This window comes from Schistocerca cancellata, unplaced genomic scaffold (assembly GCF_023864275.1).
Source record: "Schistocerca cancellata isolate TAMUIC-IGC-003103 unplaced genomic scaffold, iqSchCanc2.1 HiC_scaffold_317, whole genome shotgun sequence".
Taxonomy (NCBI): domain Eukaryota; kingdom Metazoa; phylum Arthropoda; class Insecta; order Orthoptera; family Acrididae; genus Schistocerca; species Schistocerca cancellata.
In genome coordinates, this window is record NW_026046335.1 from 185,310 (window position 1) to 209,819 (window position 24,510).

At 54.9% G+C, this 24,510-nt stretch overlaps 26 non-coding genes across 26 annotated transcripts; all 26 read right to left on the bottom strand.

The window, feature by feature from the left end:
• Positions 1-384: 384 nt before the first annotated feature.
• On the bottom strand, positions 385-503 carry LOC126115338 (5S ribosomal RNA). The gene has a single exon (XR_007525383.1). It is a non-coding gene; the product is annotated as a 5S ribosomal RNA (ribosomal RNA).
• Positions 504-1,335: 832 nt separating this feature from the next.
• On the bottom strand, positions 1,336-1,454 carry LOC126115154 (5S ribosomal RNA). The gene has a single exon (XR_007525216.1). It is a non-coding gene; the product is annotated as a 5S ribosomal RNA (ribosomal RNA).
• An 832-nt stretch (positions 1,455-2,286) lies between these two features.
• LOC126115389 (5S ribosomal RNA) lies at positions 2,287-2,405 on the bottom strand. The gene has a single exon (XR_007525429.1). It is a non-coding gene; the product is annotated as a 5S ribosomal RNA (ribosomal RNA).
• Positions 2,406-3,237: 832 nt separating this feature from the next.
• LOC126115449 (5S ribosomal RNA) lies at positions 3,238-3,356 on the bottom strand. The gene has a single exon (XR_007525483.1). It is a non-coding gene; the product is annotated as a 5S ribosomal RNA (ribosomal RNA).
• Positions 3,357-4,187: 831 nt separating this feature from the next.
• Positions 4,188-4,306, bottom strand: LOC126115351 (5S ribosomal RNA). Its single transcript, XR_007525395.1, has one exon. It is a non-coding gene; the product is annotated as a 5S ribosomal RNA (ribosomal RNA).
• Positions 4,307-5,138: 832 nt separating this feature from the next.
• Positions 5,139-5,257, bottom strand: LOC126115352 (5S ribosomal RNA). Its single transcript, XR_007525396.1, has one exon. It is a non-coding gene; the product is annotated as a 5S ribosomal RNA (ribosomal RNA).
• An 832-nt stretch (positions 5,258-6,089) lies between these two features.
• Positions 6,090-6,208, bottom strand: LOC126115197 (5S ribosomal RNA). Its single transcript, XR_007525255.1, has one exon. It is a non-coding gene; the product is annotated as a 5S ribosomal RNA (ribosomal RNA).
• Positions 6,209-7,040: 832 nt separating this feature from the next.
• On the bottom strand, positions 7,041-7,159 carry LOC126115450 (5S ribosomal RNA). The gene has a single exon (XR_007525484.1). It is a non-coding gene; the product is annotated as a 5S ribosomal RNA (ribosomal RNA).
• Positions 7,160-7,990: 831 nt separating this feature from the next.
• Positions 7,991-8,109, bottom strand: LOC126115446 (5S ribosomal RNA). The gene has a single exon (XR_007525480.1). It is a non-coding gene; the product is annotated as a 5S ribosomal RNA (ribosomal RNA).
• Positions 8,110-8,941: 832 nt separating this feature from the next.
• Positions 8,942-9,060, bottom strand: LOC126115353 (5S ribosomal RNA). Its single transcript, XR_007525397.1, has one exon. It is a non-coding gene; the product is annotated as a 5S ribosomal RNA (ribosomal RNA).
• An 832-nt stretch (positions 9,061-9,892) lies between these two features.
• On the bottom strand, positions 9,893-10,011 carry LOC126115354 (5S ribosomal RNA). Its single transcript, XR_007525398.1, has one exon. It is a non-coding gene; the product is annotated as a 5S ribosomal RNA (ribosomal RNA).
• Positions 10,012-10,833: 822 nt separating this feature from the next.
• On the bottom strand, positions 10,834-10,952 carry LOC126115194 (5S ribosomal RNA). The gene has a single exon (XR_007525252.1). It is a non-coding gene; the product is annotated as a 5S ribosomal RNA (ribosomal RNA).
• Positions 10,953-11,784: 832 nt separating this feature from the next.
• Positions 11,785-11,903, bottom strand: LOC126115199 (5S ribosomal RNA). Its single transcript, XR_007525257.1, has one exon. It is a non-coding gene; the product is annotated as a 5S ribosomal RNA (ribosomal RNA).
• An 832-nt stretch (positions 11,904-12,735) lies between these two features.
• LOC126115451 (5S ribosomal RNA) lies at positions 12,736-12,854 on the bottom strand. The gene has a single exon (XR_007525485.1). It is a non-coding gene; the product is annotated as a 5S ribosomal RNA (ribosomal RNA).
• An 831-nt stretch (positions 12,855-13,685) lies between these two features.
• On the bottom strand, positions 13,686-13,804 carry LOC126115447 (5S ribosomal RNA). Its single transcript, XR_007525481.1, has one exon. It is a non-coding gene; the product is annotated as a 5S ribosomal RNA (ribosomal RNA).
• Positions 13,805-14,636: 832 nt separating this feature from the next.
• Positions 14,637-14,755, bottom strand: LOC126115355 (5S ribosomal RNA). The gene has a single exon (XR_007525399.1). It is a non-coding gene; the product is annotated as a 5S ribosomal RNA (ribosomal RNA).
• Positions 14,756-15,587: 832 nt separating this feature from the next.
• LOC126115358 (5S ribosomal RNA) lies at positions 15,588-15,706 on the bottom strand. Its single transcript, XR_007525401.1, has one exon. It is a non-coding gene; the product is annotated as a 5S ribosomal RNA (ribosomal RNA).
• Positions 15,707-16,528: 822 nt separating this feature from the next.
• Positions 16,529-16,647, bottom strand: LOC126115195 (5S ribosomal RNA). The gene has a single exon (XR_007525253.1). It is a non-coding gene; the product is annotated as a 5S ribosomal RNA (ribosomal RNA).
• An 822-nt stretch (positions 16,648-17,469) lies between these two features.
• Positions 17,470-17,588, bottom strand: LOC126115196 (5S ribosomal RNA). The gene has a single exon (XR_007525254.1). It is a non-coding gene; the product is annotated as a 5S ribosomal RNA (ribosomal RNA).
• An 832-nt stretch (positions 17,589-18,420) lies between these two features.
• Positions 18,421-18,539, bottom strand: LOC126115200 (5S ribosomal RNA). The gene has a single exon (XR_007525258.1). It is a non-coding gene; the product is annotated as a 5S ribosomal RNA (ribosomal RNA).
• An 832-nt stretch (positions 18,540-19,371) lies between these two features.
• On the bottom strand, positions 19,372-19,490 carry LOC126115201 (5S ribosomal RNA). The gene has a single exon (XR_007525259.1). It is a non-coding gene; the product is annotated as a 5S ribosomal RNA (ribosomal RNA).
• Positions 19,491-20,322: 832 nt separating this feature from the next.
• On the bottom strand, positions 20,323-20,441 carry LOC126115203 (5S ribosomal RNA). The gene has a single exon (XR_007525260.1). It is a non-coding gene; the product is annotated as a 5S ribosomal RNA (ribosomal RNA).
• An 832-nt stretch (positions 20,442-21,273) lies between these two features.
• Positions 21,274-21,392, bottom strand: LOC126115452 (5S ribosomal RNA). The gene has a single exon (XR_007525486.1). It is a non-coding gene; the product is annotated as a 5S ribosomal RNA (ribosomal RNA).
• An 832-nt stretch (positions 21,393-22,224) lies between these two features.
• LOC126115442 (5S ribosomal RNA) lies at positions 22,225-22,343 on the bottom strand. The gene has a single exon (XR_007525477.1). It is a non-coding gene; the product is annotated as a 5S ribosomal RNA (ribosomal RNA).
• Positions 22,344-23,175: 832 nt separating this feature from the next.
• Positions 23,176-23,294, bottom strand: LOC126115337 (5S ribosomal RNA). The gene has a single exon (XR_007525382.1). It is a non-coding gene; the product is annotated as a 5S ribosomal RNA (ribosomal RNA).
• Positions 23,295-24,126: 832 nt separating this feature from the next.
• Positions 24,127-24,245, bottom strand: LOC126115359 (5S ribosomal RNA). Its single transcript, XR_007525402.1, has one exon. It is a non-coding gene; the product is annotated as a 5S ribosomal RNA (ribosomal RNA).
• Between the last annotated feature and the right edge of the window lie 265 nt (positions 24,246-24,510).

Here is a 24,510-nt window from a genome sequence, read left to right on the forward strand (position 1 = left end):
GACTTGTCCCGACTTTGCTCTACTGCCGCTCGCTGCCGCTCGGGTCGTGGTCCATATGACAGCGCAAGCACGACAAACGTCTGCGGGACGAGACGAGACGACTAAGGAATACATTCGTGGTTACAAATCAAATTTGGAACTCTACACTCCTACACAACAATAGGCGGTGACGTATTTCAGAAATCACCTGCCGATTCGTACTGTTTTGTCGTTTTCAAAGTCTTCTTGGCAAACTTGGTTAGCACATTCTCCCTCAAACTGAGTTAATTACTGCATTTTCGTACCATTACAGTAGTTTAAAAGGCTTAAGGCAGCATCTTTGTCACAACAGAAAGGTAGTTTGAAAATTGGGCTGGCGACATAACAAAAAAACAAAAGGAAGGGAGCCAACAGCACCCGGGTTTCCCAGGCGGTGACCCATCCAAGTACTAGCCGGGCCCAATGATGCTTAACTTCGGTGATCGGACGAGAACCGGTGTATTCATCATGGTATGACCGTTGGCGCTCATCTAATGTAGGAGCACGGCAGAAATCGCGTTCGGCTTTTCTCCCAACACACAAAATGTTAGTTTTCGGCCGCATTTGACGAAAGCGCTTCCTTCCGCAACCGCCAGTTCCTCGAGGACGGCGCGGGGAGGCGCGCCCGGCGTCCCAGCAGAGCGACGGCCGAATTGGCGGGCGCACCGCCGCGTGTGTGAGACGCACTGCTGCTCGTTGCACCCCCTGTCATTCGCTGGGCGCGTGCAGCCTTCGACACTAGCGGAGGACGCATCTTGTCCCTGGTGTTCAGCGGAGGGCCTGTGCGGGGTGTGGCAGTGTCATGCTGGAGGGCGCCACTGGTAGCGATGTGGGCTTCCTCGCCTCGCCTCGCCTCGCCTCGCCTCACACCAGGTGTCTGCGTAGTTATCAGTGCATTCGCACCATTCCTATCCCTGTCCCTGTCCCCGTCCCGACTTGTCCCGACTTTGCTCTACTGCCGCTCGCTGCCGCTCGGGTCGTGGTCCATATGACAGCGCAAGCACGACAAACGTCTGCGGGGCGAGACGAGACGACTAAGGAATACATTCGTGGTTACAAATCAAATTTGGAACTCTACACTCCTACACAACAATAGGCGGTGACGTATTTCAGAAATCACCTGCCGATTCGTACTGTTTTGTCGTTTTCAAAGTCTTCTTGGCAAACTTGGTTAGCACATTCTCCCTCAAACTGAGTTAATTACTGCATTTTCGTACCATTACAGTAGTTTAAAAGGCTTAAGGAAGCATCTTTGTCACAACAGAAAGGTAGTTTGAAAATTGGGCTGGCGACATAACAAAAAAACAAAAGGAAGGGAGCCAACAGCACCCGGGTTTCCCAGGCGGTCACCCATCCAAGTACTATCCGGGCCCGATGATGCTTAACTTCGGTGATCGGACGAGAACCGGTGTATTCATCATGGTATGGCCGTTGGCGCTCATCTAATGTAGGAGCACGGCAGAATTCGCGTTCGGCTTTTCTCCCAACACACAAAATGTTAGTTTTCGGCCGCATTTGACGAAAGCGCTTCCTTCCGCAACCGCCAGTTCCTCGAGGACGGCGCGGGGAGGCGCGCCCGGCGTCCCAGCAGAGCGACGGCCAAATTGGCGGGCGCACCGCCGCGTGTGTGAGACGCACTGCTGCTCGTTGCACCCCCTGTCATTCGCTGGGCGCGTGCAGCCTTCGACACTAGCGGAGGACGCATCTTGTCCCTGGTGTTCAGCGGAGGGCCTGTGCGGGGTGTGGCAGTGTCATGCTGGAGGGCGCCACTGGTAGCGATGTGGGCGTCCTCGCCTCGCCTCGCCTCGCCTCGCCTCACACCAGGTGTCTGCGTAGTTTGCAGTGCATTCGCACCATTCCTATCCCTGTCCCTGTCCCCGTCCCGACTTGTCCCGACTTTGCTCTACTGCCGCTCGCTGCCGCTCGGGTCGTGGTCCATATGACAGCGCAAGCACGACAAACGTCTGCGGGACGAGACGAGACGACTAAGGAATACATTCGTGGTTACAAATCAAATTTGGAACTCTACACTCCTACACAACAATAGGCGGTGACGTATTTCAGAAATCACCTGCCGATTCGTACTGTTTTGTCGTTTTCAAAGTCTTCTTGGCAAACTTGGTTAGCACATTCTCCCTCAAACTGAGTTAATTACTGCATTTTCGTACCATTACAGTAGTTTAAAAGGCTTAAGGAAGCATCTTTGTCACAACAGAAAGGTAGTTTGAAAATTGGGCTGGCGACATAACAAAAAAACAAAAGGAAGGGAGCCAACAGCACCCGGGTTTCCCAGGCGGTCACCCATCCAAGTACTAGCCGGGCCCGATGATGCTTAACTTCGGTGATCGGACAAGAACCGGTGTATTCATCATGGTATGACCGTTGGCGCTCATCTAATGTAGGAGCACGGCAGAATTCGCGTTCGGCTTTTCTCCCAACACACAAAATGTTAGTTTTCGGCCGCATTTGACGAAAGCGCTTCCTTCCGCAACCGCCAGTTCCTCGAGGACGGCGCGGGGAGGCGCGCCAGGCGTCCCAGCAGAGCGACGGCCAAATTGGCGGGCGCACCGCCGCGTGTGTGAGACGCACTGCTGCTCGTTGCACCCCCTGTCATTCGCTGGGCGCGTGCAGCCTTCGACACTAGCGGAGGACGCATCTTGTCCCTGGTGTTCAGCGGAGGGCCTGTGCGGGGTGTGGCAGTGTCATGCTGGAGGGCGCCACTGGTAGCGATGTGGGCTACCTCGCCTCGCCTCGCCTCGCCTCGCCTCACACCAGGTGTCTGCGTAGTTTGCAGTGCATTCGCACCATTCCTATCCCTGTCCCTGTCCCCGTCCCGACTTGTCCCGACTTTGCTCGACTGCCGCTCGCTGCCGCTCGGGTCGTGGTCCATATGACAGCGCAAGCACGACAAACGTCTGCGGGACGAGACGAGACGACTAAGGAATACATTCGTGGTTACAAATCAAATTTGGAACTCTACACTCCTACACAACAATAGGCGGTGACGTATTTCAGAAATCACCTGCCGATTCGTACTGTTTTGTCGTTTTCAAAGTCTTCTTGGCAAACTTGGTTAGCACATTCTCCCTCAAACTGAGTTAATTACTGCATTTTCGTACCATTACAGTAGTTTAAAAGGCTTAAGGAAGCATCTTTGTCACAACAGAAAGGTAGTTTGAAAATTGGGCTGGCGACATAACAAAAAAACAAAAGGAAGGGAGCCAACAGCACCCGGGTTTCCCAGGCGGTCACCCATCCAAGTACTAGCCGGGCCCGATGATGCTTAACTTCGGTGATCGGACGAGAACCGGTGTATTCATCACTGTATGACCGTTGGCGCTCATCTAATGTAGGAGCACGCAGAATTCGCGTTCGGCTTTTCTCCCAACACACAAAATGTTCGTTTTCGGCCGCATTTGACGAAAGCGCTTCCTTCCGCAACCGCCAGTTCCTCGAGGACGGCGCGGGGAGGCGCGCCCGGCGTCCCAGCAGAGCGACGGCCAAATTGGCGGGCGCACCGCCGCGTGTGTGAGACGCACTGCTGCTCGTTGCACCCCCTGTCATTCGCTGGGCGCGTGCAGCCTTCGACACTAGCGGAGGACGCATCTTGTCCCTGGTGTTCAGCGGAGGGCCTGTGCGGGGTGTGGCAGTGTCGTGCTGGAGGGCACCACTGGTAGCGATGTGGGCTTCCTCGCCTCGCCTCGCCTCGCCTCGCCTCACACCAGGTGTCTGCGTAGTTTGCAGTGCATTCGCACCATTCCTATCCCTGTCCCTGTCCCCGTCCCGACTTGTCCCGACTTTGCTCGACTGCCGCTCGCTGCCGCTCGGGTCGTGGTCCATATGACAGCGCAAGCACGACAAACGTCTGCGGGACGAGACGAGACGACTAAGGAATACATTCGTGGTTACAAATCAAATTTGGAACTCTACACTCCCACACAACAATAGGCGGTGACGTATTTCAGAAATCACCTGCCGATTCGTACTGTTTTGTCGTTTTCAAAGTCTTCTTGGCAAACTTGGTTAGCACATTCTCCCTCAAACTGAGTTAATTACTGCATTTTCGTACCATTACAGTAGTTTAAAAGGCTTAAGGAAGCATCTTTGTCACAACAGAAAGGTAGTTTGAAAATTGGGCTGGCGACATAACAAAAAAACAAAAGGAAGGGAGCCAACAGCACCCGGGTTTCCCAGGCGGTGACCCATCCAAGTACTAGCCGGGCCCGATGATGCTTAACTTCGGTGATCGGACGAGAACCGGTGTATTCATCATGGTATGACCGTTGGCGCTCATGTAATGTAGGAGCACGGCAGAATTCGCGTTCGGCTTTTCTCCCAACACACAAAATGTTAGTTTTCGGCCGCATTTGACGAAAGCGCTTCCTTCCGCAACCGCCAGTTCCTCGAGGACGGCGCGGGGAGGCGCGCCCGGCGTCCCAGCAGAGCGACGGCCAAATTGGCGGGCGCACCGCCGCGTGTGTGAGACGCACTGCTGCTCGTTGCACCCCCTGTCATTCGCTGGGCGCGTGCAGCCTTCGACACTAGCGGAGGACGCATCTTGTCCCTGGTGTTCAGCGGAGGGCCTGTGCGGGGTGTGGCAGTGTCATGCTGGAGGGCGCCACTGGTAGCGATGTGGGCTACCTCGCCTCGCCTCGCCTCGCCTCGCCTCACACCAGGTGTCTGCGTAGTTTGCAGTGCATTCGCACCATTCCTATCCCTGTCCCTGTCCCCGTCCCGAGTTGTCCCGACTTTGCTCGACTGCCGCTCGCTGCCGCTCGGGTCGTGGTCCATATCACAGCGCAAGCACGACAAACGTCTGCGGGACGAGACGAGACGACTAAGGAATACATTCGTGGTTACAAATCAAATTTGGAACTCTACACTCCTACACAACAATAGGCGGTGACGTATTTCAGAAATCACCTGCCGATTCCTACTGTTTTGTCGTTTTCAAAGTCTTCTTGGCAAACTTGGTTAGCACATTCTCCCTCAAACTGAGTTAATTACTGCATTTTCGTACCATTACAGTAGTTTAAAAGGCTTAAGGAAGCATCTTTGTCACAACAGAAAGGTAGTTTGAAAATTGGGCTGGCGACATAACAAAAAAACAGAAGGAAGGGAGCCAACAGCACCCGGGTTTCCCAGGCGGTGACCCATCCAAGTACTAGCCGGGCCCGATGATGCTTAACTTCGGTGATCGGACGAGAACCGGTGTATTCATCATGGTATGACCGTTGGCGCTCATGTAATGTAGGAGCACGGCAGAATTCGCGTTCGGCTTTTCTCCCAACACACAAAATGTTAGTTTTCGGCCGCATTTGACGAAAGCGCTTCCTTCCGCAACCGCCAGTTCCTCGAGGACGGCGCGGGGAGGCGCGCCCGGCGTCCCAGCAGAGCGACGGCCAAATTGGCGGGCGCACCGCCGCGTGTGTGAGACGCACTGCTGCTCGTTGCACCCCCTGTCATTCGCTGGGCGCGTGCAGCCTTCGACACTAGCGGAGGACGCATCTTGTCCCTGGTGTTCAGCGGAGGGCCTGTGCGGGGTGTGGCAGTGTCATGCTGGAGGGCGCCACTGGTAGCGATGTGGGCTTCCTCGCCTCGCCTCGCCTCGCCTCGCCTCACACCAGGTGTCTGCGTAGTTTGCAGTGCATTCGCACCATTCCTATCCCTGTCCCTGTCCCCGTCCCGACTTGTCCCGACTTTGCTCTACTGCCGCTCGCTGCCGCTCGGGTCGTGGTCCATATCACAGCGCAAGCACGACAAACGTCTGCGGGACGAGACGAGACGACTAAGGAATACATTCGTGGTTACAAATCAAATTTGGAACTCTACACTCCTACACAACAATAGGCGGTGACGTATTTCAGAAATCACCTGCCGATTCGTACTGTTTTGTCGTTTTCAAAGTCTTCTTGGCAAACTTGGTTAGCACATTCTCCCTCAAACTGAGTTAATTACTGCATTTTCGTACCATTACAGTAGTTTAAAAGGCTTAAGGAAGCATCTTTGTCACAACAGAAAGGTAGTTTGAAAATTGGGCTGGCGACATAACAAAAAAACAGAAGGAAGGGAGCCAACAGCACCCGGGTTTCCCAGGCGGTCACCCATCCAAGTACTAGCCGGGCCCGATGATGCTTAACTTCGGTGATCGGACGAGAACCGGTGTATTCATCATGGTATGACCGTTGGCGCTCATCTAATGTTGGAGCACGGCAGAATTCGCGTTCGGCTTTTCTCCCAACACACAAAATGTTAGTTTTCGGCCGCATTTGACGAAAGCGCTTCCTTCCGCAACCGCCAGTTCCTCGAGGACGGCGCGGGGAGGCGCGCCAGGCGTCCCAGCAGAGCGACGGCCAAATTGGCGGGCGCACCGCCGCGTGTGTGAGACGCACTGCTGCTCGTTGCACCCCCTGTCATTCGCTGGGCGCGTGCAGCCTTCGACACTAGCGGAGGACGCATCTTGTCCCTGGTGTTCAGCGGAGGGCCTGTGCGGGGTGTGGCAGTGTCATGCTGGAGGGCGCCACTGGTAGCGATGTGGGCTTCCTCGCCTCGCCTCGCCTCGCCTCGCCTAACACCAGGTGTCTGCGTAGTTTGCAGTGCATTCGCACCATTCCTATCCCTGTCCCTGTCCCCGTCCCGACTTGTCCCGACTTTGCTCTACTGCCGCTCGCTGCCGCTCGGGTCGTGGTCCATATGACAGCGCAAGCACGACAAACGTCTGCGGGACGAGACGAGACGACTAAGGAATACATTCGTGGTTACAAATCAAATTTGGAACTCTACACTCCTACACAACAATAGGCGGTGACGTATTTCAGAAATCACCTGCCGATTCGTACTGTTTTGTCGTTTTCAAAGTCTTCTTGGCAAACTTGGTTAGCACATTCTCCCTCAAACTGAGTTAATTACTGCATTTTCGTACCATTACAGTAGTTTAAAAGGCTTAAGGAAGCATCTTTGTCACAACAGAAAGGTAGTTTGAAAATTGGGCTGGCGACATAACAAAAAAACAAAAGGAAGGGAGCCAACAGCACCCGGGTTTCCCAGGCGGTCACCCATCCAAGTACTAGCCGGGCCCGATGATGCTTAACTTCGGTGATCGGACGAGAACCGGTGTATTCATCACTGTATGACCGTTGGCGCTCATCTAATGTAGGAGCACGCAGAATTCGCGTTCGGCTTTTCTCCCAACACACAAAATGTTAGTTTTCGGCCGCATTTGACGAAAGCGCTTCCTTCCGCAACCGCCAGTTCCTCGAGGACGGCGCGGGGAGGCGCGCCCGGCGTCCCAGCAGAGCGACGGCCAAATTGGCGGGCGCACCGCCGCGTGTGTGAGACGCACTGCTGCTCGTTGCACCCCCTGTCATTCGCTGGGCGCGTGCAGCCTTCGACACTAGCGGAGGACGCATCTTGTCCCTGGTGTTCAGCGGAGGGCCTGTGCGGGGTGTGGCAGTGTCGTGCTGGAAGGCACCACTGGTAGCGATGTGGGCTTCCTCGCCTCGCCTCGCCTCGCCTCGCCTCACACCAGGTGTCTGCGTAGTTTGCAGTGCATTCGCACCATTCCTATCCCTGTCCCTGTCCCCGTCCCGACTTGTCCCGACTTTGCTCGACTGCCGCTCGCTGCCGCTCGGGTCGTGGTCCATATGACAGCGCAAGCACGACAAACGTCTGCGGGACGAGACGAGACGACTAAGGAATACATTCGTGGTTACAAATCAAATTTGGAACTCTACACTCCTACACAACAATAGGCGGTGACGTATTTCAGAAATCACCTGCCGATTCGTACTGTTTTGTCGTTTTCAAAGTCTTCTTGGCAAACTTGGTTAGCACATTCTCCCTCAAACTGAGTTAATTACTGCATTTTCGTACCATTACAGTAGTTTAAAAGGGTTAAGGAAGCATCTTTGTCACAACAGAAAGGTAGTTTGAAAATTGGGCTGGCGACATAACAAAAAAACAGAAGGAAGGGAGCCAACAGCACCCGGGTTTCCCAGGCGGTGACCCTTCCAAGTACTAGCCGGGCCCGATGATGCTTAACTTCGGTGATCGGACGAGAACCGGTGTATTCATCATGGTATGACCGTTGGCGCTCATCTAATGTAGGAGCACGGCAGAATTCGCGTTCGGCTTTTCTCCCAACACACAAAATGTTAGTTTTCGGCCGCATTTGACGAAAGCGCTTCCTTCCGCAACCGCCAGTTCCTCGAGGACGGCGCGGGGAGGCGCGCCCGGCGTCCCAGCAGAGCGACGGCCAAATTGGCGGGCGCACCGCCGCGTGTGTGAGACGCACTGCTGCTCGTTGCACCCCCTGTCATTCGCTGGGCGCGTGCAGCCTTCGACACTAGCGGAGGACGCATCTTGTCCCTGGTGTTCAGCGGAGGGCCTGTGCGGGGTGTGGCAGTGTCATGCTGGAGGGCGCCACTGGTAGCGATGTGGGCTTCCTCGCCTCGCCTCGCCTCGCCTCGCCTCACACCAGGTGTCTGCGTAGTTTGCAGTGCATTCGCACCATTCCTATCCCTGTCCCTGTCCCCGTCCCGACTTGTCCCGACTTTGCTCTACTGCCGCTCGCTGCCGCTCGGGTCGTGGTCCATATGACAGCGCAAGCACGACAAACGTCTGCGGGACGAGACGAGACGACTAAGGAATACATTCGTGGTTACAAATCAAATTTGGAACTCTACACTCCTACACAACAATAGGCGGTGACGTATTTCAGAAATCACCTGCCGATTCGTACTGTTTTGTCGTTTTCAAAGTCTTCTTGGCAAACTTGGTTAGCACATTCTCCCTCAAACTGAGTTAATTACTGCATTTTCGTACCATTACAGTAGTTTAAAAGGCTTAAGGAAGCATCTTTGTCACAACAGAAAGGTAGTTTGAAAATTGGGCTGGCGACATAACAAAAAAACAGAAGGAAGGGAGCCAACAGCACCCGGGTTTCCCAGGCGGTGACCCATCCAAGTACTAGCCGGGCCCGATGATGCTTAACTTCGGTGATCGGACGAGAACCGGTGTATTCATCATGGTATGACCGTTGGCGCTCATGTAATGTAGGAGCACGGCAGAATTCGCGTTCGGCTTTTCTCCCAACACACAAAATGTTAGTTTTCGGCCGCATTTGACGAAAGCGCTTCCTTCCGCAACCGCCAGTTCCTCGAGGACGGCGCGGGGAGGCGCGCCCGGCGTCCCAGCAGAGCGACGGCCAAATTGGCGGGCGCACCGCCGCGTGTGTGAGACGCACTGCTGCTCGTTGCACCCCCTGTCATTCGCTGGGCGCGTGCAGCCTTCGACACTAGCGGAGGACGCATCTTGTCCCTGGTGTTCAGCGGAGGGCCTGTGCGGGGTGTGGCAGTGTCATGCTGGAGGGCGCCACTGGTAGCGATGTGGGCTTCCTCGCCTCGCCTCGCCTCGCCTCGCCTCACACCAGGTGTCTGCGTAGTTTGCAGTGCATTCGCACCATTCCTATCCCTGTCCCTGTCCCCGTCCCGACTTGTCCCGACTTTGCTCTACTGCCGCTCGCTGCCGCTCGGGTCGTGGTCCATATGACAGCGCAAGCACGACAAACGTCTGCGGGACGAGACGAGACGACTAAGGAATACATTCGTGGTTACAAATCAAATTTGGAACTCTACACTCCTACACAACAATAGGCGGTGACGTATTTCAGAAATCACCTGCCGATTCGTACTGTTTTGTCGTTTTCAAAGTCTTCTTGGCAAACTTGGTTAGCACATTCTCCCTCAAACTGAGTTAATTACTGCATTTTCGTACCATTACAGTAGTTTAAAAGGCTTAAGGAAGCATCTTTGTCACAACAGAAAGGTAGTTTGAAAATTGGGCTGGCGACATAACAAAAAAACAAAAGGAAGGGAGCCAACAGCACCCGGGTTTCCCAGGCGGTGACCCATCCAAGTACTAGCCGGGCCCGATGATGCTTAACTTCGGTGATCGGACGAGAACCGGTGTATTCATCATGGTATGACCGTTGGCGCTCATCTAATGTTGGAGCACGGCAGAATTCGCGTTCGGCTTTTCTCCCAACACACAAAATGTTAGTTTTCGGCCGCATTTGACGAAAGCGCTTCCTTCCGCAACCGCCAGTTCCTCGAGGACGGCGCGGGGAGGCGCGCCAGGCGTCCCAGCAGAGCGACGGCCAAATTGGCGGGCGCACCGCCGCGTGTGTGAGACGCACTGCTGCTCGTTGCACCCCCTGTCATTCGCTGGGCGCGTGCAGCCTTCGACACTAGCGGAGGACGCATCTTGTCCCTGGTGTTCAGCGGAGGGCCTGTGCGGGGTGTGGCAGTGTCATGCTGGAGGGCGCCACTGGTAGCGATGTGGGCTACCTCGCCTCGCCTCGCCTCACACCAGGTGTCTGCGTAGTTTGCAGTGCATTCGCACCATTCCTATCCCTGTCCCTGTCCCCGTCCCGACTTGTCCCGACTTTGCTCTACTGCCGCTCGCTGCCGCTCGGGTCGTGGTCCATATGACAGCGCAAGCACGACAAACGTCTGCGGGACGAGACGAGACGACTAAGGAATACATTCGTGGTTACAAATCAAATTTGGAACTCTACACTCCTACACAACAATAGGCGGTGACGTATTTCAGAAATCACCTGCCGATTCGTACTGTTTTGTCGTTTTCAAAGTCTTCTTGGCAAACTTGGTTAGCACATTCTCCCTCAAACTGAGTTAATTACTGCATTTTCGTACCATTACAGTAGTTTAAAAGGCTTAAGGAAGCATCTTTGTCACAACAGAAAGGTAGTTTGAAAATTGGGCTGGCGACATAACAAAAAAACAAAAGGAAGGGAGCCAACAGCACCCGGGTTTCCCAGGCGGTCACCCATCCAAGTACTATCCGGGCCCGATGATGCTTAACTTCGGTGATCGGACGAGAACCGGTGTATTCATCATGGTATGACCGTTGGCGCTCATCTAATGTTGGAGCACGGCAGAATTCGCGTTCGGCTTTTCTCCCAACACACAAAATGTTAGTTTTCGGCCGCATTTGACGAAAGCGCTTCCTTCCGCAACCGCCAGTTCCTCGAGGACGGCGCGGGGAGGCGCGCCAGGCGTCCCAGCAGAGCGACGGCCAAATTGGCGGGCGCACCGCCGCGTGTGTGAGACGCACTGCTGCTCGTTGCACCCCCTGTCATTCGCTGGGCGCGTGCAGCCTTCGACACTAGCGGAGGACGCATCTTGTCCCTGGTGTTCAGCGGAGGGCCTGTGCGGGGTGTGGCAGTGTCATGCTGGAGGGCGCCACTGGTAGCGATGTGGGCTACCTCGCCTCGCCTCGCCTCGCCTCGCCTCACACCAGGTGTCTGCGTAGTTTGCAGTGCATTCGCACCATTCCTATCCCTGTCCCTGTCCCCGTCCCGACTTGTCCCGACTTTGCTCGACTGCCGCTCGCTGCCGCTCGGGTCGTGGTCCATATCACAGCGCAAGCACGACAAACGTCTGCGGGACGAGACGAGACGACTAAGGAATACATTCGTGGTTACAAATCAAATTTGGAACTCTACACTCCTACACAACAATAGGCGGTGACGTATTTCAGAAATCACCTGCCGATTCGTACTGTTTTGTCGTTTTCAAAGTCTTCTTGGCAAACTTGGTTAGCACATTCTCCCTCAAACTGAGTTAATTACTGCATTTTCGTACCATTACAGTAGTTTAAAAGGCTTAAGGAAGCATCTTTGTCACAACAGAAAGGTAGTTTGAAAATTGGGCTGGCGACATAACAAAAAAACAAAAGGAAGGGAGCCAACAGCACCCGGGTTTCCCAGGCGGTCACCCATCCAAGTACTAGCCGGGCCCGATGATGCTTAACTTCGGTGATCGGACGAGAACCGGTGTATTCATCATGGTATGACCGTTGGCGCTCATCTAATGTAGGAGCACGGCAGAATTCGCGTTCGGCTTTTCTCCCAACACACAAAATGTTAGTTTTCGGCCGCATTTGACGAAAGCGCTTCCTTCCGCAACCGCCAGTTCCTCGAGGACGGCGCGGGGAGGCGCGCCCGGCGTCCCAGCAGAGCGACGGCCAAATTGGCGGGCGCACCGCCGCGTGTGTGAGACGCACTGCTGCTCGTTGCACCCCCTGTCATTCGCTGGGCGCGTGCAGCCTTCGACACTAGCGGAGGACGCATCTTGTCCCTGGTGTTCAGCGGAGGGCCTGTGCGGGGTGTGGCAGTGTCGTGCTGGAGGGCGCCACTGGTAGCGATGTGGGCTTCCTCGCCTCGCCTCGCCTCGCCTCGCCTAACACCAGGTGTCTGCGTAGTTTGCAGTGCATTCGCACCATTCCTATCCCTGTCCCTGTCCCCGTCCCGACTTGTCCCGACTTTGCTCTACTGCCGCTCGCTGCCGCTCGGGTCGTGGTCCATATGACAGCGCAAGCACGACAAACGTCTGCGGGACGAGACGAGACGACTAAGGAATACATTCGTGGTTACAAATCAAATTTGGAACTCTACACTCCTACACAACAATAGGCGGTGACGTATTTCAGAAATCACCTGCCGATTCGTACTGTTTTGTCGTTTTCAAAGTCTTCTTGGCAAACTTGGTTAGCACATTCTCCCTCAAACTGAGTTAATTACTGCATTTTCGTACCATTACAGTAGTTTAAAAGGCTTAAGGAAGCATCTTTGTCACAACAGAAAGGTAGTTTGAAAATTGGGCTGGCGACATAACAAAAAAACAAAAGGAAGGGAGCCAACAGCACCCGGGTTTCCCAGGCGGTCACCCATCCAAGTACTAGCCGGGCCCGATGATGCTTAACTTCGGTGATCGGACGAGAACCGGTGTATTCATCACTGTATGACCGTTGGCGCTCATCTAATGTAGGAGCACGCAGAATTCGCGTTCGGCTTTTCTCCCAACACACAAAATGTTAGTTTTCGGCCGCATTTGACGAAAGCGCTTCCTTCCGCAACCGCCAGTTCCTCGAGGACGGCGCGGGGAGGCGCGCCCGGCGTCCCAGCAGAGCGACGGCCAAATTGGCGGGCGCACCGCCGCGTGTGTGAGACGCACTGCTGCTCGTTGCACCCCCTGTCATTCGCTGGGCGCGTGCAGCCTTCGACACTAGCGGAGGACGCATCTTGTCCCTGGTGTTCAGCGGAGGGCCTGTGCGGGGTGTGGCAGTGTCGTGCTGGAAGGCACCACTGGTAGCGATGTGGGCTTCCTCGCCTCGCCTCGCCTCGCCTCGCCTCACACCAGGTGTCTGCGTAGTTTGCAGTGCATTCGCACCATTCCTATCCCTGTCCCTGTCCCCGTCCCGACTTGTCCCGACTTTGCTCGACTGCCGCTCGCTGCCGCTCGGGTCGTGGTCCATATGACAGCGCAAGCACGACAAACGTCTGCGGGACGAGACGAGACGACTAAGGAATACATTCGTGGTTACAAATCAAATTTGGAACTCTACACTCCTACACAACAATAGGCGGTGACGTATTTCAGAAATCACCTGCCGATTCGTACTGTTTTGTCGTTTTCAAAGTCTTCTTGGCAAACTTGGTTAGCACATTCTCCCTCAAACTGAGTTAATTACTGCATTTTCGTACCATTACAGTAGTTTAAAAGGGTTAAGGAAGCATCTTTGTCACAACAGAAAGGTAGTTTGAAAATTGGGCTGGCGACATAACAAAAAAACAGAAGGAAGGGAGCCAACAGCACCCGGGTTTCCCAGGCGGTGACCCTTCCAAGTACTAGCCGGGCCCGATGATGCTTAACTTCGGTGATCGGACGAGAACCGGTGTATTCATCATGGTATGACCGTTGGCGCTCATCTAATGTAGGAGCACGGCAGAATTCGCGTTCGGCTTTTCTCCCAACACACAAAATGTTAGTTTTCGGCCGCATTTGACGAAAGCGCTTCCTTCCGCAACCGCCAGTTCCTCGAGGACGGCGCGGGGAGGCGCGCCCGGCGTCCCAGCAGAGCGACGGCCAAATTGGCGGGCGCACCGCCGCGTGTGTGAGACGCACTGCTGCTCGTTGCACCCCCTGTCATTCGCTGGGCGCGTGCAGCCTTCGACACTAGCGGAGGACGCATCTTGTCCCTGGTGTTCAGCGGAGGGCCTGTGCGGGGTGTGGCAGTGTCATGCTGGAGGGCGCCACTGGTAGCGATGTGGGCTTCCTCGCCTCGCCTCGCCTCGCCTCGCCTCACACCAGGTGTCTGCGTAGTTTGCAGTGCATTCGCACCATTCCTATCCCTGTCCCTGTCCCCGTCCCGACTTGTCCCGACTTTGCTCTACTGCCGCTCGCTGCCGCTCGGGTCGTGGTCCATATGACAGCGCAAGCACGACAAACGTCTGCGGGACGAGACGAGACGACTAAGGAATACATTCGTGGTTACAAATCAAATTTGGAACTCTACACTCCTACACAACAATAGGCGGTGACGTATTTCAGAAATCACCTGCCGATTCGTACTGTTTTGTCGTTTTCAAAGTCTTCTTGGCAAACTTGGTTAGCACATTCTCCCTCAAACTGAGTTAATTACTGCATTTTCGTACCATTACAGTAGTTTAAAAGGCTTAAGGAAGCATCTTTGTCACAACAGAAAGGTAGTTTGAAAATTGGGCTGGCGACATAACAAAAAAACAGAAGGAAGGGAGCCAACAGCACCCGGGTTTCCCAGGCGGTGACCCATCCAAGTACTAGCCGGGCCCGATGATGCTTAACTTCGGTGATCGGACGAGAACCGGTGTATTCATCATGGTATGACCGTTGGCGCTCATGTAATGTAGGAGCACGGCAGAATTCGCGTTCGGCTTTTCTCCCAACACACAAAATGTTAGTTTTCGGCCGCATTTGACGAAAGCGCTTCCTTCCGCAACCGCCAGTTCCTCGAGGACGGCGCGGGGAGGCGCGCCCGGCGTCCCAGCAGAGCGACGGCCAAATTGGCGGGCGCACCGCCGCGTGTGTGAGACGCACTGCTGCTCGTTGCACCCCCTGTCATTCGCTGGGCGCGTGCAGCCTTCGACACTAGCGGAGGACGCATCTTGTCCCTGGTGTTCAGCGGAGGGCCTGTGCGGGGTGTGGCAGTGTCATGCTGGAGGGCGCCACTGGTAGCGATGTGGGCTTCCTCGCCTCGCCTCGCCTCGCCTCGCCTCACACCAGGTGTCTGCGTAGTTTGCAGTGCATTCGCACCATTCCTATCCCTGTCCCTGTCCCCGTCCCGACTTGTCCCGACTTTGCTCTACTGCCGCTCGCTGCCGCTCGGGTCGTGGTCCATATGACAGCGCAAGCACGACAAACGTCTGCGGGACGAGACGAGACGACTAAGGAATACATTCGTGGTTACAAATCAAATTTGGAACTCTACACTCCTACACAACAATAGGCGGTGACGTATTTCAGAAATCACCTGCCGATTCGTACTGTTTTGTCGTTTTCAAAGTCTTCTTGGCAAACTTGGTTAGCACATTCTCCCTCAAACTGAGTTAATTACTGCATTTTCGTACCATTACAGTAGTTTAAAAGGCTTAAGGAAGCATCTTTGTCACAACAGAAAGGTAGTTTGAAAATTGGGCTGGCGACATAACAAAAAAACAAAAGGAAGGGAGCCAACAGCACCCGGGTTTCCCAGGCGGTGACCCATCCAAGTACTAGCCGGGCCCGATGATGCTTAACTTCGGTGATCGGACGAGAACCGGTGTATTCATCATGGTATGACCGTTGGCGCTCATCTAATGTTGGAGCACGGCAGAATTCGCGTTCGGCTTTTCTCCCAACACACAAAATGTTAGTATTCGGCCGCATTTGACGAAAGCGCTTCCTTCCGCAACCGCCAGTTCCTCGAGGACGGCGCGGGGAGGCGCGCCAGGCGTCCCAGCAGAGCGACGGCCAAATTGGCGGGCGCACCGCCGCGTGTGTGAGACGCACTGCTGCTCGTTGCACCCCCTGTCATTCGCTGGGCGCGTGCAGCCTTCGACACTAGCGGAGGACGCATCTTGTCCCTGGTGTTCAGCGGAGGGCCTGTGCGGGGTGTGGCAGTGTCATGCTGGAGGGCGCCACTGGTAGCGATGTGGGCTACCTCGCCTCGCCTCGCCTCACACCAGGTGTCTGCGTAGTTTGCAGTGCATTCGCACCATTCCTATCCCTGTCCCTGTCCCCGTCCCGACTTGTCCCGACTTTGCTCTACTGCCGCTCGCTGCCGCTCGGGTCGTGGTCCATATGACAGCGCAAGCACGACAAACGTCTGCGGGACGAGACGAGACGACTAAGGAATACATTCGTGGTTACAAATCAAATTTGGAACTCTACACTCCTACACAACAATAGGCGGTGACGTATTTCAGAAATCACCTGCCGATTCGTACTGTTTTGTCGTTTTCAAAGTCTTCTTGGCAAACTTGGTTAGCACATTCTCCCTCAAACTGAGTTAATTACTGCATTTTCGTACCATTACAGTAGTTTAAAAGGCTTAAGGAAGCATCTTTGTCACAACAGAAAGGTAGTTTGAAAATTGGGCTGGCGACATAACAAAAAAACAAAAGGAAGGGAGCCAACAGCACCCGGGTTTCCCAGGCGGTCACCCATCCAAGTACTATCCGGGCCCGATGATGCTTAACTTCGGTGATCGGACGAGAACCGGTGTATTCATCATGGTATGACCGTTGGCGCTCATCTAATGTTGGAGCACGGCAGAATTCGCGTTCGGCTTTTCTCCCAACACACAAAATGTTAGTTTTCGGCCGCATTTGACGAAAGCGCTTCCTTCCGCAACCGCCAGTTCCTCGAGGACGGCGCGGGGAGGCGCGCCAGGCGTCCCAGCAGAGCGACGGCCAAATTGGCGGGCGCACCGCCGCGTGTGTGAGACGCACTGCTGCTCGTTGCACCCCCTGTCATTCGCTGGGCGCGTGCAGCCTTCGACACTAGCGGAGGACGCATCTTGTCCCTGGTGTTCAGCGGAGGGCCTGTGCGGGGTGTGGCAGTGTCATGCTGGAGGGCGCCACTGGTAGCGATGTGGGCTACCTCGCCTCGCCTCGCCTCACACCAGGTGTCTGCGTAGTTTGCAGTGCATTCGCACCATTCCTATCCCTGTCCCTGTCCCCGTCCCGACTTGTCCCGACTTTGCTCTACTGCCGCTCGCTGCCGCTCGGGTCGTGGTCCATATGACAGCGCAAGCACGACAAACGTCTGCGGGACGAGACGAGACGACTAAGGAATACATTCGTGGTTACAAATCAAATTTGGAACTCTACACTCCTACACAACAATAGGCGGTGACGTATTTCAGAAATCACCTGCCGATTCGTACTGTTTTGTCGTTTTCAAAGTCTTCTTGGCAAACTTGGTTAGCACATTCTCCCTCAAACTGAGTTAATTACTGCATTTTCGTACCATTACAGTAGTTTAAAAGGCTTAAGGAAGCATCTTTGTCACAACAGAAAGGTAGTTTGAAAATTGGGCTGGCGACATAACAAAAAAACAAAAGGAAGGGAGCCAACAGCACCCGGGTTTCCCAGGCGGTCACCCATCCAAGTACTATCCGGGCCCGATGATGCTTAACTTCGGTGATCGGACGAGAACCGGTGTATTCATCATGGTATGACCGTTGGCGCTCATCTAATGTTGGAGCACGGCAGAATTCGCGTTCGGCTTTTCTCCCAACACACAAAATGTTAGTTTTCGGCCGCATTTGACGAAAGCGCTTCCTTCCGCAACCGCCAGTTCCTCGAGGACGGCGCGGGGAGGCGCGCCAGGCGTCCCAGCAGAGCGACGGCCAAATTGGCGGGCGCACCGCCGCGTGTGTGAGACGCACTGCTGCTCGTTGCACCCCCTGTCATTCGCTGGGCGCGTGCAGCCTTCGACACTAGCGGAGGACGCATCTTGTCCCTGGTGTTCAGCGGAGGGCCTGTGCGGGGTGTGGCAGTGTCATGCTGGAGGGCGCCACTGGTAGCGATGTGGGCTACCTCGCCTCGCCTCGCCTCGCCTCGCCTCACACCAGGTGTCTGCGTAGTTTGCAGTGCATTCGCACCATTCCTATCCCTGTCCCTGTCCCCGTCCCGACTTGTCCCGACTTTGCTCGACTGCCGCTCGCTGCCGCTCGGGTCGTGGTCCATATCACAGCGCAAGCACGACAAACGTCTGCGGGACGAGACGAGACGACTAAGGAATACATTCGTGGTTACAAATCAAATTTGGAACTCTACACTCCTACACAACAATAGGCGGTGACGTATTTCAGAAATCACCTGCCGATTCGTACTGTTTTGTCGTTTTCAAAGTCTTCTTGGCAAACTTGGTTAGCACATTCTCCCTCAAACTGAGTTAATTACTGCATTTTCGTACCATTACAGTAGTTTAAAAGGCTTAAGGAAGCATCTTTGTCACAACAGAAAGGTAGTTTGAAAATTGGGCTGGCGACATAACAAAAAAACAAAAGGAAGGGAGCCAACAGCACCCGGGTTTCCCAGGCGGTCACCCATCCAAGTACTAGCCGGGCCCGATGATGCTTAACTTCGGTGATCGGACGAGAACCGGTGTATTCATCATGGTATGACCGTTGGCGCTCATCTAATGTAGGAGCACGGCAGAATTCGCGTTCGGCTTTTCTCCCAACACACAAAATGTTAGTTTTCGGCCGCATTTGACGAAAGCGCTTCCTTCCGCAACCGCCAGTTCCTCGAGGACGGCGCGGGGAGGCGCGCCCGGCGTCCCAGCAGAGCGACGGCCAAATTGGCGGGCGCACCGCCGCGTGTGTGAGACGCACTGCTGCTCGTTGCACCCCCTGTCATTCGCTGGGCGCGTGCAGCCTTCGACACTAGCGGAGGACGCATCTTGTCCCTGGTGTTCAGCGGAGGGCCTGTGCGGGGTGTGGCAGTGTCGTGCTGGAGGGCGCCACTGGTAGCGATGTGGGCTTCCTCGCCTCGCCTCGCCTCGCCTCGCCTCACACCAGGTGTCTGCGTAGTTTTCAGTGCATTCGCACCATTCCTATCCCTGTCCCTGTCCCCGTCCCGACTTGTCCCGACTTTGCTCGACTGCCGCTCGCTGCCGCTCGGGTCGTGGTCCATATCACAGCGCAAGCACGACAAACGTCTGCGGGACGAGACGAGACGACTAAGGAATACATTCGTGGTTACAAATCAAATTTGGAACTCTACACTCCTACACAACAATAGGCGGTGACGTATTTCAGAAATCACCTGCCGATTCGTACTGTTTTGTCGTTTTCAAAGTCTTCTTGGCAAACTTGGTTAGCACATTCTCCCTCAAACTGAGTTAATTACTGCATTTTCGTACCATTACAGTAGTTTAAAAGGCTTAAGGAAGCATCTTTGTCACAACAGAAAGGTAGTTTGAAAATTGGGCTGGCGACATAACAAAAAAACAAAAGGAAGGGAGCCAACAGCACCCGGGTTTCCCAGGCGGTCACCCATCCAAGTACTAGCCGGGCCCGATGATGCTTAACTTCGGTGATCGGACGAGAACCGGTGTATTCATCATGGTATGACCGTTGGCGCTCATCTAATGTAGGAGCACGGCAGAATTCGCGTTCGGCTTTTCTCCCAACACACAAAATGTTAGTTTTCGGCCGCATTTGACGAAAGCGCTTCCTTCCGCAACCGCCAGTTCCTCGAGGACGGCGCGGGGAGGCGCGCCCGGCGTCCCAGCAGAGCGACGGCCAAATTGGCGGGCGCACCGCCGCGTGTGTGAGACGCACTGCTGCTCGTTGCACCCCCTGTCATTCGCTGGGCGCGTGCAGCCTTCGACACTAGCGGAGGACGCATCTTGTCCCTGGTGTTCAGCGGAGGGCCTGTGCGGGGTGTGGCAGTCTCGTGCTGGAGGGCGCCACTGGTAGCGATGTGGGCTTCCTCGCCTCGCCTCGCCTCGCCTCGCCTCACACCAGGTGTCTGCGTAGTTTTCAGTGCATTCGCACCATTCCTATCCCTGTCCCTGTCCCCGTCCCGACTTGTCCCGACTTTGCTCGACTGCCGCTCGCTGCCGCTCGGGTCGTGGTCCATATCACAGCGCAAGCACGACAAACGTCTGCGGGACGAGACGAGACGACTAAGGAATACATTCGTGGTTACAAATCAAATTTGGAACTCTACACTCCTACACAACAATAGGCGGTGACGTATTTCAGAAATCACCTGCCGATTCGTACTGTTTTGTCGTTTTCAAAGTCTTCTTGGCAAACTTGGTTAGCACATTCTCCCTCAAACTGAGTTAATTACTGCATTTTCGTACCATTACAGTAGTTTAAAAGGCTTAAGGAAGCATCTTTGTCACAACAGAAAGGTAGTTTGAAAATTGGGCTGGCGACATAACAAAAAAACAAAAGGAAGGGAGCCAACAGCACCCGGGTTTCCCAGGCGGTCACCCATCCAAGTACTAGCCGGGCCCGATGATGCTTAACTTCGGTGATCGGACGAGAACCGGTGTATTCATCATGGTATGACCGTTGGCGCTCATCTAATGTAGGAGCACGGCAGAATTCGCGTTCGGCTTTTCTCCCAACACACAAAATGTTAGTTTTCGGCCGCATTTGACGAAAGCGCTTCCTTCCGCAACCGCCAGTTCCTCGAGGACGGCGCGGGGAGGCGCGCCCGGCGTCCCAGCAGAGCGACGGCCAAATTGGCGGGCGCACCGCCGCGTGTGTGAGACGCACTGCTGCTCGTTGCACCCCCTGTCATTCGCTGGGCGCGTGCAGCCTTCGACACTAGCGGAGGACGCATCTTGTCCCTGGTGTTCAGCGGAGGGCCTGTGCGGGGTGTGGCAGTGTCGTGCTGGAGGGCGCCACTGGTAGCGATGTGGGCTTCCTCGCCTCGCCTCGCCTCGCCTCGCCTCACACCAGGTGTCTGCGTAGTTTTCAGTGCATTCGCACCATTCCTATCCCTGTCCCTGTCCCCGTCCCGACTTGTCCCGACTTTGCTCGACTGCCGCTCGCTGCCGCTCGGGTCGTGGTCCATATGACAGCGCAAGCACGACAAACGTCTGCGGGACGAGACGAGACGACTAAGGAATACATTCGTGGTTACAAATCAAATTTGGAACTCTACACTCCTACACAACAATAGGCGGTGACGTATTTCAGAAATCACCTGCCGATTCGTACTGTTTTGTCGTTTTCAAAGTCTTCTTGGCAAACTTGGTTAGCACATTCTCCCTCAAACTGAGTTAATTACTGCATTTTCGTACCATTACAGTAGTTTAAAAGGCTTAAGGAAGCATCTTTGTCACAACAGAAAGGTAGTTTGAAAATTGGGCTGGCGACATAACAAAAAAACAAAAGGAAGGGAGCCAACAGCACCCGGGTTTCCCAGGCGGTCACCCATCCAAGTACTAGCCGGGCCCGATGATGCTTAACTTCGGTGATCGGACGAGAACCGGTGTATTCATCACTGTATGACCGTTGGCGCTCATCTAATGTAGGAGCACGGCAGAATTCGCGTTCGGCTTTTCTCCCAACACACAAAATGTTAGTTTTCGGCCGCATTTGACGAAAGCGCTTCCTTCCGCAACCGCCAGTTCCTCGAGGACGGCGCGGGGAGGCGCGCCCGGCGTCCCAGCAGAGCGACGGCCAAATTGGCGGGCGCACCGCCGCGTGTGTGAGACGCACTGCTGCTCGTTGCACCCCCTGTCATTCGCTGGGCGCGTGCAGCCTTCGACACTAGCGGAGGACGCATCTTGTCCCTGGTGTTCAGCGGAGGGCCTGTGCGGGGTGTGGCAGTGTCGTGCTGGAGGGCGCCACTGGTAGCGATGTGGGCTTCCTCGTCTCGCCTCGCCTCGCCTCGCCTCACACCAGGTGTCTGCGTAGTTTGCAGTGCATTCGCACCATTCCTATCCCTGTCCCTGTCCCCGTCCCGACTTGTCCCGACTTTGCTCTACTGCCGCTCGCTGCCGCTCGGGTCGTGGTCCATATCACAGCGCAAGCACGACAAACGTCTGCGGGACGAGACGAGACGACTAAGGAATACATTCGTGGTTACAAATCAAATTTGGAACTCTACACTCCTACACAACAATAGGCGGTGACGTATTTCAGAAATCACCTGCCGATTCGTACTGTTTTGTCGTTTTCAAAGTCTTCTTGGCAAACTTGGTTAGCACATTCTCCCTCAAACTGAGTTAATTACTGCATTTTCGTACCATTACAGTAGTTTAAAAGGCTTAAGGAAGCATCTTTGTCACAACAGAAAGGTAGTTTGAAAATTGGGCTGGCGACATAACAAAAAAACAAAAGGAAGGGAGCCAACAGCACCCGGGTTTCCCAGGCGGTGACCCATCCAAGTACTAGCCGGGCCCGATGATGCTTAACTTCGGTGATCGCACGAGAACCGGTGTATTCATCATGGTATGACCGTTGGCGCTCATCTAATGTAGGAGCACGGCAGAATTCGCGTTCGGCTTTTCTCCCAACACACAAAATGTTAGTTTTCGGCCGCATTTGACGAAAGCGCTTCCTTCCGCAACCGCCAGTTCCTCGAGGACGGCGCGGGGAGGCGCGCCCGGCGTCCCAGCAGAGCGACGGCCAAATTGGCGGGCGCACCGCCGCGTGTGTGAGACGCACTGCTGCTCGTTGCACCCCCTGTCATTCGCTGGGCGCGTGCAGCCTTCGACACTAGCGGAGGACGCATCTTGTCCCTGGTGTTCAGCGGAGGGCCTGTGCGGGGTGTGGCAGTGTCGTGCTGGAGGGCGCCACTGGTAGCGATGTGGGCTTCCTCGCCTCGCCTCGCCTCGCCTCGCCTCACACCAGGTGTCTGCGTAGTTTTCAGTGCATTCGCACCATTCCTATCCCTGTCCCTGTCCCCGTCCCGACTTGTCCCGACTTTGCTCGACTGCCGCTCGCTGCCGCTCGGGTCGTGGTCCATATCACAGCGCAAGCACGACAAACGTCTGCGGGACGAGACGAGACGACTAAGGAATACATTCGTGGTTACAAATCAAATTTGGAACTCTACACTCCTACACAACAATAGGCGGTGACGTATTTCAGAAATCACCTGCCGATTCGTACTGTTTTGTCGTTTTCAAAGTCTTCTTGGCAAACTTGGTTAGCACATTCTCCCTCAAACTGAGTTAATTACTGCATTTTCGTACCATTACAGTAGTTTAAAAGGCTTAAGGAAGCATCTTTGTCACAACAGAAAGGTAGTTCGAAAATTGGGCTGGCGACATAACAAAAAAACAAAAGGAAGGGAGCCAACAGCACCCGGGTTTCCCAGGCGGTGACCCATCCAAGTACTAGCCGGGCCCGATGATGCTTAACTTCGGTGATCGGACGAGAACCGGTGTATTCATCATGGTATGGCCGTTGGCGCTCATCTAATGTAGGAGCACGGCAGAATTCGCGTTCGGCTTTTCTCCCAACACACAAAATGTTAGTTTTCGGCCGCATTTGACGAAAGCGCTTCCTTCCGCAACCGCCAGTTCCTCGAGGACGGCGCGGGGAGGCGCGCCCGGCGTCCCAGCAGAGCGACGGCCAAATTGGCGGGCGCACCGCCGCGTGTGTGAGACGCACTGCTGCTCGTTGCACCCCCTGTCATTCGCTGGGCGCGTGCAGCCTTCGACACTAGCGGAGGACGCATCTTGTCCCTGGTGTTCAGCGGAGGGCCTGTGCGGGGTGTGGCAGTGTCATGCTGGAGGGCGCCACTGGTAGCGATGTGGGCTTCCTCGCCTCGCCTCGCCTCGCCTCGCCTCACACCAGGTGTCTGCGTAGTTTGCAGTGCATTCGCACCATTCCTATCCCTGTCCCTGTCCCCGTCCCGACTTGTCCCGACTTTGCTCTACTGCCGCTCGCTGCCGCTCGGGTCGTGGTCCATATGACAGCGCAAGCACGACAAACGTCTGCGGGACGAGACGAGACGACTAAGGAATACATTCGTGGTTACAAATCAAATTTGGAACTCTACACTCCTACACAACAATAGGCGGTGACGTATTTCAGAAATCACCAGCCGATTCGTACTGTTTTGTCGTTTTCAAAGTCTTCTTGGCAAACTTGGTTAGCACATTCTCCCTCAAACTGAGTTAATTACTGCATTTTCGTACCATTACAGTAGTTTAAAAGGCTTAAGGAAGCATCTTTGTCACAACAGAAAGGTAGTTTGAAAATTGGGCTGGCGACATAACAAAAAAACAAAAGGAAGGGAGCCAACAGCACCCGGGTTTCCCAGGCGGTGACCCATCCAAGTACTAGCCGGGCCCGATGATGCTTAACTTCGGTGATCGGACGAGAACCGGTGTATTCATCATGGTATGACCGTTGGCGCTCATCTAATGTAGGAGCACGGCAGAATTCGCGTTCGGCTTTTCTCCCAACACACAAAATGTTAGTTTTCGGCCGCATTTGACGAAAGCGCTTCCTTCCGCAACCGCCAGTTCCTCGAGGACGGCGCGGGGAGGCGCGCCAGGCGTCCCAGCAGAGCGACGGCCAAATTGGCGGGCGCACCGCCGCGTGTGTGAGACGCACTGCTGCTCGTTGCACCCCCTGTCATTCGCTGGGCGCGTGCAGCCTTCGACACTAGCGGAGGAC